Source organism: Dreissena polymorpha, chromosome 14, assembly GCF_020536995.1.
Source record: "Dreissena polymorpha isolate Duluth1 chromosome 14, UMN_Dpol_1.0, whole genome shotgun sequence".
In the NCBI taxonomy this organism is placed as follows: Eukaryota; Metazoa; Mollusca; class Bivalvia; order Myida; family Dreissenidae; genus Dreissena; species Dreissena polymorpha.
Genome location: NC_068368.1, coordinates 18014660 through 18030944, shown reverse-complemented (window position 1 = coordinate 18030944; position 16285 = coordinate 18014660). Strand labels below are relative to the sequence as shown.

The window sequence follows — 16285 nt, the reverse complement described above, 5'->3', positions numbered from 1 at the left end:
ATATATTGTTGACAATACGTGGTATAGAAAATGCCTGTCGGTAAGAGCGCATATGTTGCTGACTGCACGTTGTATAAGGAATGCCTGTAGATAGTATGAGCGTATATATTGTTTACTGCACACGGTATAGGGAATGCCTGTCAGTCAGAGTGGATGTATTGTTGACTGCACGTGATATACGGAATGCCTGCTCTTAAAGAGCGTATATGTTGTTGACTGCACATGTAATATGAAATGCCTGTCGGTAAAAGCGCATATATTGTTGACTGCGCATGGTATATTGAATGCCTGTCTGTAGGAAGATATGTATTGTTGACTGCACGTGGTATAAGGAATGCCTGTGTGTAAGAGGGTATATGTTGTTGAATGCACGTGGTATAAGGAATGCCTGTCGGTAGGAGGGTATATGCTGTTGACTGCACGTGGTATATAGAAGGCATGTCGGTAGGAGGGTATATGTTGTTGACTGCACGTGGTATTGGGACTTCCTGTCGGTAGGAGGGTATATGCTGTTGACTGTACGTGGTATATAGATGATATGTCGGTAGGAAGGTATATGTTGTTGCCTGCACGTGGTATTGGGACGGCCTGTCGGTAGGAGAGTATATGCTGTTGACTGTACGTGGTATATAGAAGGTATGTCGGTAGGATGGAATAAGTTGTTGACTGCACGTGGTATTGGGACTGCCTGTCGGTAGGAGGGTATATGCTGTTGACTGTACGTGGTATATAGACGGTATGTCGGTAGGAGGGTATATGTTGTTGACTGCACGTGGTATTGGGACTGCCTGTCGGTAGGAGGGTATATGCTGTTGACTGTACGTGGTATATAGAAGGTATGTCGGTAGGAGGGTTTATGTTGTTGACTGTACGTGGCATATAGAAGGTATGTCGGTAGGAGGGTATATGTTGTTGACTGCACGTGGTATTGGGACTGCCTGTCGGTAGGAGGGTATATGCTGTTGACTGTACGTGGTATATAGACGGTATGTCGGTAGGAGGGTATATGTTGTTGACTGCACGTGGTATTGGGACGGCCTGTCGGTAGGAGGGTATATGCTGTTGACTGTACGTGGTATATAGAAGGTTTGTCGGTAGGAGGGTATATGCTGTTGACTGCACGTGGTATTGAGAATGCTTGTCGGTAGGAGGGTATATGTTGTTGACTGCACGTGGTATATGGAATGCCTCTCGGTAAGAGGGTATTTGCTTTTCTTTTCTTCCATGTGCTGATCTTCCAAAGGGCAACTACCGGGTATTACGTTAAACTATCTAATACGTACTGAATATGGTTAATGCAGTTAAGTGTTGCGTTCTTTGAGGTCCACGAAAACAATACCGCGACACTCGCCTGCACTAATTACACCTTTGCACCTTATGTTGAGTTTGTAGGCAAATTTGCATAGCAAATATAGTATCGTCGATCGCTGTCAAGTAAACTTTATTAAAGATGTGTAGGTATTTCGTGTCAAGCTCTTTAACATATGAAAGAGCTGTTTGTCATTTGGAAGTCAGGTCCTCAAATGTGCTTAAAAAGGAAGTCAGTTCCGAAAGGGGGGGGGGGTGGAGGTTAAACCAAATATTTTGGCAATAATTTTTTTATCACAGATGAAACGGTGTCGGGAAAATGATATTTGAACATAACATTTCTTAAACGTCACGTAAGTAGACAACAGATTTGTGGACGGTTTTCCTTCAATAACTTATTTATCCCGACGTCTACTATCTTGAAACAAAAAACCGAGGGAAGCGCATACACTGTAGAGCCGAAAAGGAAATATAAATCTTAAGCGGCTTAACGGGTGAAAATATGCGGTACTCCTTCACGAAAACACGAAGACGACGTTATCTTGGAAGTAAGCTCCAACGAACCTCACTTAAATCCGATAAGCTCCCGTATACGCATTCCCCCTGTTAATGTATGTGGGCAGATATTATTTCATTCAATTTAATAAAATAACTCTGTGAAAATACGTAGGAATTAAATTCAGTTTGTTTTATTTATTTTAGTTGTTATTTGATTATTTTCATACTGTTTTAACAGTTTTGCCTTTTTACTTTTTTCCAGAAACGAGACCATGGTAAAGATAAGGCCACATATAAGGCCACATCTTACGCCCCCGGATTCGGGAGACAATCTGTATCGAATTCAGAGCCCGGCGGGACGAGTTTTCTCCCGTAGGACAAAAGTGGATAAATCACAACGGCTTGTCTTCAAGTAGGACAAAGTTTTCGTTTGTTTTTGTATTTATAGAGAACGTGTTTTAACTTTAATATGATAACATATCGCCCTTTTGTCACGTATTTTCGGGAAACCAATATAAAACTATTCAAACCAGTATAACTTAATGTAACATGAGTACTGCAGAGAAAATCTTAAGTTTGTCAATGACGAATTGTGGTAAATATTGTACACTATGGTTAATTTAACAGATTTAAAAACCTCGTATAACCGATTCAAAATTAAAGATAGACAAGTTAGTAATATTGTAAACAGCTATTCCTTGATAAAAGAAGTATATGTTTAATAATGATATAATAATGTTTACCTAAAATTATTCTTGTTTGGTAATGTTGGCAATTAAATTGCAGACAAAGTTAAAGAAAACTATTATTTTTCCCAATGTTTAAAATCATTTTGATTCACTGAACTACTATTTACTTTCAACAAATTATTCTGCATCACTGTTTATACATCGTTTTGAATGCTCATATAAATACGCATAATTTTTCTTGAATTATACATATATATTGTCAAATAGTTTTATATTGTCACATTGCTGATTTACTTTACATGAACAGATTATTGGTATTGCATTAGAATAAATTTTATTGAATTTAATGAATTTTTCAATAATTATTCTATATCCAAATGCTATTTTGAAAAGTCACCTCTAGCAAAGTAGCATATATTCACATCAAATATCCTCGCAAAAATCGGAATAATTTTGGTGCGAATGACGAAAATTCAGACGGTATTGTCTTTCAGTTACAAACAAAATATACACATATTTTAATTGTATTCTACTTGGACATGTGTCAGGGACATATTGCATATGCAGGTATGTAATCTAATTGGTCAGTTATTTACATATGTTTTATAATTTGTCAGCTATATAGAGCACATGGTATATTTAGATATGTATTCTCATAGGTCATTTATGGGAGAAATAGGACATACTTTTGATATGTATTCCAATTGGTCTGCTATCGGTGACATGCGATATACTTTAGAAATGTATTTTCTTTAGTAAGCTATCGGAAACATATGACACATTTTAAATATTTATTCGAAGACCTGGCAGACACAATATATTGCAAACATTGCGTACACGTAACACTGCTTGTTCAATGCGAATTTCTTCATGTCCCGGTATTCATACAATACGCTCAGTTTTACAGGCTATGCAAATGCAATTCAACCAATGTATTTTTCTATTAACTGTGTTACAACATATACAATTGTAATACACAAAAAAGTATTTTGTATAATATTTCTGCATGTGTTTTAAATAATATTATTAGGTTACTATTTTATTATTATAACTATGTCAAATATTGAAATCGATTAATTAATGTCATTGAATTCCTAGAATTTTACATAATCACAATTACTTATTTATTCATGTTAGATGGGGTAATTAATTTAATAAAATACAATGGTTTAGTTGAGAAGAAAACCCTAATTAAAGAAAGGAAATTTAATCTGATTGGGAGCATGCCATTAGTGGGTATAAAAATCAAGCATAATAACACACATGTTATGGAATAGTAGTAATCTATATATAATTAAAAAATATCTGGGGTGAATGTCCAGGGAGCAGGGGTGAATTGTCTAGGGAATGAAATGTCTCCTGGGGGTGAATTGTCTTGGGGGTGAAGTGTCTCGCTCCCGTTTTTACAACTTACCTGTCATCGGAAATCTTATTTAAAATTACAGTGATCACGTGTTTCGAGCACGCTTTCTGTACGCTGAATGCTTTATGTTAATATAAACCGGGAGCATTTATACAAAACAAATAACATACGACTCTTTCATCTGTATCTTTGGAGTTATTGCCCTTTGTCCTAGTTATACCGTCAATTTCTTTTGTAGTGCATATTATTGTGCAGAGCTCTACTTTGAAAGTATTAAACGGTTTCAAAAAGACTTTTACATATATCAACTGAGAACATTTAGGGAAGAAAATAGTACAAGAACCATAACTCTCCCATCAAGACTTATACATGTATATATAGTATTGTCTGTTTCGTCAATTTACTTCTGCAGAGAATAATTGCCTTAGTATTGAAGGTATTTAAATGAAACTTTATACAATGCTAGAAGTCATAAATTCAAAGGGCTCGGTACGATAACAACAACTCTTGTATCGGTATTTTATAATAGATTGTCCTTTTTTCTATAGTTCGTTTCTTGCATCATGCATAACTTATACAAAAATGAAGGGATTCAAATACAATTCAAAACAATAATGAAAAAAACAAAGTATAGAGTAATACATCTTTAAAGTTTTCATCAGAATTTACTTAGTTATAGACCTTTAGTCAAAAGTTCTTGCGCAGAGCATAACTCATTGATTATTGAGGTTTTATTTAAATGCAATTTTTGATGAAAATAGAGGATATTGAGAGGAAGTGGGCAGAGCAAGACCGACAATTCCATGTTTACATCTGTTTAGTCCGTTTCTTGTGTGGTGCATAAACCATAAAGATATAAACTGATTCAAATAAATTATCCATGAGTGATAGAGGGCATTTTAGGAAAGTAAAGATTATAGGTCCCTAATTCTTTATAATTCAATGTATCATGAAAATTTAGAAGTTTTGTTGTTCCTTTACGTTTTCTAATAGATCGTCATCAAGGTTAGTCTGTTAGTTGATAACTCTTCTGTTTAGCTCGATTGCATCGAAAGCCTAAAGCTTATTTGAAACGCTATCAAATCCGTTTCCTGGGACAACAACTTGTACTTGGTGTCTATGGGGGAGATCTAAGGAACGCTCCCAAAGTGGGGATCGAAACCATGAACTCTCGCTCGCTAGGCGGACACCAAAATCCTCAACGCCACGGTGACCTTAAAGGTTAGCCTGTTGGACTACGCAGTTGTCTTTTTTGTAATGAAGGGCTTTAAATATTGTTTAAGATGGAAGTAATGTTCGATTCGATTTGGTTTTGTATAATAGCTTGAGAAATTTGACATTTTGAAAAGAACTTAACATCAGAAAGACCATACGTTGCATACAAATAATAAAAGCCCCATAATCGACCGATTACAGGCGCCATTATTGAAAACATCTAAAGATGGCAACATATTATTCAGTCCAAATACAACCATATTTGTTATTATCATTAGTACCACGAATCTTGAGGGAATCCAACTCACCACGGGGCTTTATAAATCCAGTTTTTAAATTTATGGTGTTAAAGTGAAATTATGGGAAATTTTTACTGTTGAATTGAGCTGAAGAGAATTAACAGGTCAAAAGAGCTAGTTAAAATGTGGTAACTGAACAATTATCTGCAACTCATCTTGCTACCAGTTGTTTATAAAAATATATATTATATTATATATTTTACATGACTGTCCCAGTCCTCTAAGCCGAGCGAAAATGTGTATTAATTAGGATCGGAGTTAGTGTTCGTGTGTCGTATGAATAGAAATAGTTGCAGGAAAACGAATCATTTCTGTCGTCAGTTATCAAAAGAAAGTACGGTTGATATTCAAATTCATTATTTTTCTCTGTTATGGATATTTTTTAGTATGTTGATGCTGCATTAACAAATTTAAGTGTATATGAAGTGAAAACACCAAAATAAACAACGGTTGCGATAGACACCTATAAGCATGGTATATACTGTTAGATGCGTCTTATGTCACTTTAAAGTAAAATTATGGGAAATTTTCACTGTTGAATTGAGCTGAAAAGAATTAACCGGTCAAAGGAGTTAGTTAAAATGTGGTAACAGACCAATTATCTGCAACTCATCTTGCTAGCAGTTGTTTATAAAAAATATATATATTATATTCGATATTTTACATGACTGTCCCAGTCCTCGAAGCCGAGCGAAACTGTCTTTTTATTAGGATCGGAGTTAGTGTTCGTGTTACGTATGAATAGATATCGTTGCAAGAAAACGAATCATTTCTGTCGTCAGTTGTCAAACGAAAGTACGGTTGATATTCAAATTCATTATTTTTCTCTTTCCGGGATATTGTTTTATTATGTTGATGCTGCATTAACAAATATAGGTGTATATGAAGTGAAACCACCAAAAATAAACAACGGTTGCGATAGACACCTATAAACATAGCATATACTGTTAGATGCGTATTATGTCACTTAAACCCAAAAAGAAAAAAACGTATTGCGTATTTCTTGAAAACCAACAGTTGGTTATTATATCAATCACTCCCTGATAAGGATACAACTGAGTAACGAAAAATAAGGCGCCACTTTGCAAACGCGGTATAGGAAATGTATCTGTGCGTTTAGTTTCATGTACGTTATCATTCTTTAGTATTAGCGTTCACTCACGCATCAGGGTCAAACAGGAGGATCCGAGATCCTCATTGCTTCCCATTTTCTAGATTAATAGTTATTAACTCATGTAAACTAAAACCAAAAGGGTTAACCCTGGAAGAAATCAAGCTATTCTTACTTTTCTATGTCAATGACATGGACCTGTTCTAAAAATATGCTTATATAAAAGGAAATAGAATATAGAATGAAATAGAAAGTAATTGCAATTATTTGGGATAATAAAAAAACAATGTCTTGAAAAAACGCAATTTTTAACGGTATAGCAACCAGTTTGTATGGAAAACACATTAAAGAAGTATCGCCATTTATCGAAGAATCCGCTTGTTTAAGAATGAATTTTAACAGATCCACCAAAACAGCGCAACAAGCGTGTCTTCAGTAAAAACTTTGAATTTAAGGTAGCGCACCTCTAATGATTTCCCGCGATTTCTTCGAAGGTTGAAGAGCCTACTATTAGGTGCCGTAGCCTAGTGGTTAAGGCGATAGACTATAAATCTTTTGGGATATTCCCGCGCAGGTTCGAATCCTGCCGACGACGTATACTTTTTTGCGACGCGTTTTATTTATTTTCTTACGTAATTTGATTTAATATGGCATATAAGCTATATTTATTGTTTAATATGTTGCCATTTTTATGCACATTCTTCAATTATTAAAATTAAAACAACGTTATGGCGAAATTGGGTGATTTACTGTTGAAAATACATGTTGCATTTTTATTTTTATTTCAAAAAGTAAACGGTAAATCTGTCTAGTTCTTGGTATTTTTGCTGTTTATAGTGTTTCTATAAAAACTGAGTTTAAAATATGACTTAAATGATACTATTTTGAATTTTATGACACTTTGTTTTTAACCGACCCAATTTTTACTTGGCTGAAATCACTTACATTTCATGTCGCTCTTCCATAGATAAAAATTTGTAAAAAATAAATGTCTGTAAAAGAATAATTATTTCATCTTGTTTAAACACCTTTACAGCATCTGTACACACCAACTGCATGCCCATATTTGGAAATTTGAATGAATTATGGAACTTTTATATACCCCAGGGGTGAAAATAAACTGGACAAAAGCCGAACGTGGGGGTGGTTTTGAAAAAATCGGTATATTTTTTTAAAAAGCATGGAAAGCCTACCTACAAATTTGCATGTAGTTCAGTGAAATGATGCTGATTAAGAAAATAATTAATTAGATTATGTTTGGATATGTGCCCATTAGAGGTGCGCTACCTTAAATTTCAAAACCCGGAATAACCCATTCATAAAGAATTAAACAACATGTATTTGACGATATGATTGATATATATATATATATATATATATATATATATATATATATATATATATATATATATATAAATATGTGATTGTTTAATGCATTTTTGTTCCGAAATACAAGGTGTTCACCCAGCCCATGACATCGAAATGATCCTCGTTTTATTTCTACGAAATACATAGAGTTCACGAAATTTACAAAGCTTATTGCAAAGCTTATCCGCACTGTAAAATGCCAGTATTTATTACGATAAAAACTAAAGCTATCATATTCAGTAAGAAACGTTTCACCAACATTGGTGCTCGGTTATTAATAACTCTGCAAGATTATAGATCAAAATAATGATTCCAACAGGTATTTAACCAAGAAAAATAATTCAATATCATACGAGAGCCAAAAATCCAAATATATCTCTAGAACGACTCTGACAATCTTCATATCTTCAATAAGCGACTGAAACGGAAAGATACACATACAATCCGGTAACAAAAAGCGCATTTTATGTGCAATGAATATCGTGTTTGAGAAAGTCTTAAACGTCTCGGTAATATCGAAACACTGTTTAAATAGCCGAACAATAGTTGTTTTATCTTTATCAACAATGAATTTGTTTTACACATCTAATCCGACATTCAACTTAATTAAAATACTGTAAAACCATTAAATTTAGTGTGGTACAAATTACGTGGATTTCGTTGGTCCGCTGAACCACGAATTCAAGTACCAACGATTATTTATACTTTTTTAATCCGAAATCGGTTATTTCCGAATGGCATGTGTACTTTTTAAATCAAGCACGGTATTTAAACTGTACATCAACAGTTTGCATATTTATCACATATGTCAATTAGTGCCAATTAAAGTTTAAAGAGACATAAGGGTTTTCACACGTGTATTTTGAGGACCTTATTACTCAATTGTTACTAATAGGGACCTATTGCGCTGAGAATTGCAAAGATTGTCAAAACAACATTGATGGCAATTAGCTAGCGGGGACCCACAAGTGTGCCTCTTTAATGCTCTTATCGACTATTATCGGCAAAACTTTCAGGCTTCAGTGCACATTAACCCCAAGTCTTGCTGTCAACACAGATTAGCAGATTATGCTTCGTTATTACTCTAGTTGTTTTAAATGAAAGTTCAATTATTATGACGGTCAGTCTTCTCCGAAAATTTGAAATGCACTAAATTACGTATCTACGAATTAGTTGTTTTATATTTGAAATCCACAAAATTACGTGTCAACAAACTAGTTGTTTTTTATTAAACCAAGAAATTTTATACCGACGAATTTCTATACCTTTACAGTAGTTTACATATGACACGTGCTCAGAAAATATGGGGCTAAATGCATGTGTGTCAAATGTCGTCCCAGATAAGCCTGTGTAGTGGAAAAAGGCAATTTAGGGACAACACCTTCCGTCTGAACTGGATTTTTACTGAGAAGAGACTTAATTACTCATATTTCTTCGCTCAGAGTTATAAATGACCACACATGCTTGAAACCCTGTTTACCAATACCATTACTCATATTTCTTCCCTCAGAGTTACGGCTTACCACACATGCTTGGAACCCTGTTTACCAAGAACGTTACTCATATTTCTTCCCTCAGAGTTACGGATGACCAAACATGCTTGAAACCCTGTTTACCAATAACATCACTCATATTTCTTCCCTCAGAGTTACGGATGACCACACATGCTTGAAACCATGTTTACCAAGAAAGTTACTCATATTTTTTCCCTCAGAGTTACGGATGACCACACATGCTGGAAACCCTGTTTACCAGGAAAATACTCACATTTCTTCCCTCAGAGTTACGGATGACCACACATGATTGAAACCCTGTTTACCAAGAACGTTACTCATATTTCTTCGCTCAGAGTTATAGATGACCACACATGCTTGAAACCCTGTTTACCAATAACATCACTCATATTTCTTCCCTCAGAGTTACGGCTTACCACACATGCTTGGAACCCTGTTTACCAAGAACGTTACTCATATTTCTTCCCTCAGAGTTACGGATGACCAAACATGCTTGAAACCCTGTTTACCAATAACATCACTCATATTTCTTCCCTCAGAGTTACGGATGACCACACATGCTTGAAACCTTGTTTACCAATAACATTTCTCATATTTCTTTCCTCAGAATTACGGATCACCACACATGCTCGAAACCATGTTTACCAAGAACATCACTCATATTTCTTCCCTCAGAGTTACGGATGACCACATATGCTTGAAACCTTGTTAACCAATAACATTACTCATATTTCTTCCCTCAGAGTTACAGATGAGCCCACATGATTGAAACGCTGTTTACCAAAAACATAACTGATATTTCTTCCTTCAGAGTTACGGATGGCCACACATGCTTGAAACCTTGTTTACCAATAACATTACTCATATTTCTTCCCTCAGAGATACAGATGACCACACATGCTTGAAACCCTGTTTACCAATAACATCACTCATATTTCTTCCCTCAGAGTTATGGATGACAACACATGCTTGAATCCCTGTTTACCAAAAACATTACTCATATTTCTTCCTTCAGAGTTATAGATGACCACACATGTTTGAAACCTGTTTTCAAACAACCTTACTCATATTTTTTCCCTCAGAGTTACGGATGACCACACATGCTTGAAACCCAGTTTACCAAGAACGTTACTCATATTTCTTCCCTCAGAGTTACGGATGACCACACATGCTTGAAACCATGTTTACCAAGAACGTTACTCATATTTTTTCCCTCAGAGTTACGGATGACCACACATGCTGGAAACCCTGTTTACCAGGAAAATACTCATATTTTTTCCCTCAGAGTTACGGATGACCACACATGCTTGAAACCCTGTTTACCAAGAATGTTACTCATATTTCTTCCCTCAGAGTTACGGCTTACCACACACGCTTGAATCCATGTTTAGCAAGAACGTTACTCATATTTCTTCCCTCAGAGTTACGGATGACCACACATCCTTGAAACCCTGTTTACCAAGAACGTTACTCATATTTCTTCCCTCAGAGTTACGGATGACCAAACATGCTTGAAACCCTGTTTACCAATAACATCACTCATATTTCTTCCCTCAGAGTTACGGATGACCACACATGCTTGAAACCTTGTTTACCAATAACATTACTCATATTTCTTCCCTCAGAATTACGGATCACCACACATGCTCGAAACCATGTTTACCAAGAACATCACTCATATTTCTTCCCTCAGAGTTACGGATGACCACATATGCTTGAAACCTTGTTAACCAATAACATTACTCATATTTCTTCCCTCAGAGTTACGGATGACCACACATGCTTGAAACTCAACTAACCAATAACATCACTCATATTTCTTCCCACAGAGTTATGGATGACCACACATGCTTGAATCCCTATTTACCAAAAACATTACTCATATTTCTTCGCTCAGAGTTATAGATGACCACACATGCTTGAAACCATGTTTACCAAGAATATTACTCATATTTCTCCCTCAGAGTTACAGATGAGCCCACATGATTGAAACGCTGTTTACCAAAAACATAACTGATATTTCTTCCTTCAGAGTTACGGATGGCCACACATGCTTGAAACCTTGTTTACCAATAACATTACTCATATTTCTTCCCTCAGAGTTACAGATGACCACACATGCTTGAAACCCTGTTTACCAATAACATCACTCATATTTCTTCCCTCAGAGTTATGGATGACAACACATGCTTGAATCCCTGTTTACCAAAAACATTACTCATATTTCTTCCATCAGAGTTATAGATGACCACACATGCTTGAAACCATGTTTACCAAGAATATTACTCATATTTCTCCCTCAGAGTTTCAGATGAGCCCACATGATTGAAACGCTGTTTACCAATAACATCACTCATATTTCTTCCCTCAGAGTTATGGATGACCACACATGCTTGAATCCCTGTTTACCAAAAACATTACTGCTATTTCTTCCTTTTGAGTTACGGCTTACCACACATGCTTGAATCCATGTTTACCAAGAACGTTACTCATATTTCTTCCTTCAGAGTTACAGATGACCCCACATGCTGGAAACCCTGTTTACCAATAACATCACTCATATTTCTTCCCTCAGAGTTACGGATGACCACACATGCTTGAATCCCTGTTTACCAAAAACGTCACTCATATTTCTTTTCTCAGAGTTAAAGATGACCACACATGCTTGAATCCCTGTTTACCAAGAACATTACTCATTTTTCTCCCTCAGAGTTACGGATGACCACACATGATTGAAACGCTGTTTACCAAAAACATTACTCATATTTCTTCCCTCAGAGTTACAGATGAGCCCACATGATTGAAACGCTGTTTACCAAAAACATTACTGATATGTCTTCCTTCAGAGTTACGGATGACCACACATGCTTGAAACCATGTTTACCAGGAACGTTACTCATATATCTTCCCTCAGAGTTACGGATGACCACACATGCTTGAAACCCTGTTTACCAAAAATGTTACTCATATTTCTTCCCTCAGAGTTACAGATGACCACACATGCGCGCAACCATGTTTACCAATAACATTACTCATATTTCTTCCCTCAGAGTTACAGATGACCACACATACTTGAAACCCTGTTTACCAAGAACGTTCCTCATGTTTCTTCCTTCAGAGTTACAGATGAGCCAATATGATTGAAACGCTGTTTACCAAAAACATTACTCATATTTCTTCCCTCAGAGTTACAGATAACCACACATGCTTGAAAACCTGTTTACCAAGAACATTACTCATATTTCTTCCCTCAGAGTTACGGATGACCACACATGCTTGAATCCCTGTTTACCGAAAACATTACTCATATTTCTGCCCTCAGAGTTAAAGATGACCACACATGCTTGAAACCATGTTTACCAAGAATATTACTCATTTTTCTCCCTCAGAGTTACAGATGAGCCCACATGATTGAAACCCTGTTTACCAAGAACATTACTCATATTTCTCCCTCAGAGTTACAGATGAGCCCACATGCTTGAAACCCTATTTACCAAGAACGTTACTCATCTTTATTCCCTCAGAGTTACGGATGACCACACATGCTTGAATCCCTGTTTACCAAGAACATTACTCATATTTCTTCCCTCAGAGTTACGGCTTACCACACATGCTTGAAACCCTGTTTACCAAGAACGTTACTCATATTTATTCCCTCAGAGTTACGGATGACCACACATGCTTGAAACCCTGTTTACCAATAAACAACTAGACAACACCCTTACAAGCTGGGGGATGAAGCAGGCAGGCCTCCCTACCCAACCTTGGAACTGCAGCACCAGATGAAAACCATCTCTGTAGGTTCTGATTAATATTAGAAAATATGAGCCGCATTCTTGGAAAACTAGGTTTAATGCATGTGCATAAAGTGGCATCCCAGATTAGCCTATGCAGTTTGCATTTACCTTCATAGGTACATTGATCATGACTGGCAGATGACCCCTATTGATTTTCAGGTGATTTTCAACGGAGAGCCCATATGGGGGAACATGCATGTTTTACAAACAGCCCTTGTTTATATATAAATAAATATATATATATATATATATATATATATATATATATATATATATATATATATATATATATATATATATATATATATATATATATATATATATATATATATATATAGATAGATAGATAGATATAGAGATATATATATATATATATAATATGTATATATATCTATCTATATGTCTATATATATATATATATATAAGTTAAAGTTTGCGTACCACCTCAAATATTTCCTATGTCCCTTGACATATTGCTTTTATATTTTGCATACTTCTTTACCAACATGACCCCAATCTATAAACAAGAGCAGGCAACTGTATCAAGCATTTTGTAAGAATTATGGCCCTTTCTTCACTTAGAATATGCATATTATTGATAAATCTATGTTAAAGTTTGCATACCACCTCAAATATTTTCTATGTCCTTTGACATATTGCTTTAATATATTGCATACTTTTAACCAACATGGCCCCAATCTATAAACACGAGTAGACAACTGTATCAAGCATTTTGTAAGAATTATGTGCCCTTTTTATACTTAGAAAATTGAAAATTGGGTTGTGTTTAGGTTCGCTTTCTTCCGTAAGTATCAAAGCTTTTGCTTTCATACTTGCAACACTTATAAACAATCAAGTATCAAGGCTATTGCAACTGTACCTGGTAAGTTGAATTTGACCTTGACCTTTGAATGACCTTGACTCTCAAGGTCAAATTAATAAATTTTGCTTAAATTGCCATAACTTCTTTATTTATGATCAGATTTGATTCATACTTTGAGAAAACAACAATTACCACAATGGACTCTACCCAAACCACCCCCACTCACCACCCCAGAGTCCCCCCCAATTTTAATTTTTTGTTGTTATTTTTAAAAGATCAACTAATAAATTACCACACACCCACATTGACCCCCCCTCTCCACCCCCCTACCCAATTCCACCCCCCCAAAAAAAGATTTTTTTATACATGGTAAAAAATATTTATGCCATCCTTCAAAGAAGAGGTTGTATATTGTTTTGCACATATCGGTCGGTCCGCCGGTCGGTTGGTCCGTCCACCAGATGGTTTCCGGATGATAACTCAAGAACGCTTACGCCTAAGATCATAAAACTTCATAGGTACATTGATCATGACTGGCAGATGACCCCTATCGATTTTCAGGTCACTAGGTCAAAGGTCAAGGTCACAGTGACTCGAAACAGTAAAATGGTTTCCGGATGATAACTCAAGAATGCTTATGCCTAGGATCATGAAACTTCATAGGAACATTGATCATGACTGGCAGATGACCCCTATTGATTGTCAGGTCACTAGGTCAAAGGTCAAGGTCACGGTGACTCGAAACAGTAAAATGGGTTCCGGATGATTACTCAAGAATGCTTACGCATAGGATCATGAAACTTCATAGGTACATTGATAATGACTGGCAGATGACCCTTATCGATTTTCAGGTCACTAGGGCAAAGGTCAAGGTCACATTGACTCGAAATAGTAAAATGGTTTCCGGATGATAACTCAAGAATGCTTACGGCTAGGATCATGAAACTTCATATGTACATTGATCATGACTGGCAGATGACCCCTATTAAATTTCAGGTCACTAGGTCAAAGGTCAAGTTCACAGTGACTCGAAACAGTAAAATGGTTTCCTGATGATAACTCAAGAATAATTAGGCCTATGATCATGAAACTTCAAAGGTACATTGATCATGACCGGCAGATGACCCCTATTGATTTTCAGGTCATTAGGTCAAAGGTCAAGGTCACAGTGACACAAAACATATTTACACAATGGCTGCCACTACAACTGACTGCCCATATGGGAGGGGGCATGCATGTTTTACAAACAGTCCTTGTTATTTTATTTTTGAAGGACCGTCCAACCATCCCACCCGAGCTATTGCTATCAAACTTGAAATAAAAAATTATTAGTTTGTTTTATGTCTTTACAAATGTTCAATAGATTGTGTAAAATATACCTGAACTCAATATCGTCTATAAAGAACAACTTTTTTAAAACATAAGTGATCAATATGTTTCAATTATTGTCCTCTTCCACTTAGAATATGACTATATTACCCTGACGTTATTATAAAATATGAACAATTACCCCACGATGGCTATACTGTCAAGCACTCGAACAGTCGAGCGCGCTGTCTTCTGACAGCTCTTGTTTTTATCCCAGTGATCTAGACTCTATCAATTCCTTTCTTATTTCCCCTCAAATATATATTATGCGTATAAGACACGTTTTGGAAAAATCTCTTGGAATTAGAGTTATTGGATACAGGCCTGTAGAGTTATTCTATTTGACCTCAAATATAATTTCTTGTACTAATTAAAAAAATATGTTGTCCAGTGAGGCTGATCCCTTGGTCGGATGGTCAACAGATGAAGAATGGCGGGCTGATTCTACGTACGCGGTCATCGTTGCCAAGGTAATGATCTATTGTACATTTTTGGAAATGTCTTATACGTTTGTTTGCAAGAAAACAATATTTCTGTATCATATAAATATGTCTGTTATTTACATAAAACTGTATACTGGTACTTTTCATAACAACTACAGGTATTTAAGCTTTGTCCAGTTGCTGCATTTGTAAAGGATGGGTATGACTTGCATACAAATCAAGTTATATTGGTATTATTGTGAGAAAATTACTGTTTTCTTCTTTCTATAATTTAAAGACAAATTACACCTTAAATGATAAAAAAATATAATATTATTGAAAATATGATACCTTTCATGCTTGTTAATAAACTATTTTCTGAATTGAGATGCACACATTTTTTATCTTTTTTAGGCATATCAGAAAAATATCAACTTTTAATCAATCATAGACAAATTAAATGACCATGGTATTAAATATTTTAACCAAACAACATAATGAACAATAAGA

General features: G+C 35.6%; 1 non-coding gene across 1 annotated transcript; it reads left to right on the top strand.

Annotated features, from left to right (window-relative positions):
• Positions 1–6996: 6996 nt before the first annotated feature.
• On the top strand, positions 6997–7078 carry Trnay-aua (transfer RNA tyrosine (anticodon AUA)). The gene has a single exon. It is a non-coding gene; the product is annotated as a tRNA-Tyr (tRNA).
• The last annotated feature ends 9207 nt before the right edge of the window (positions 7079–16285 follow it).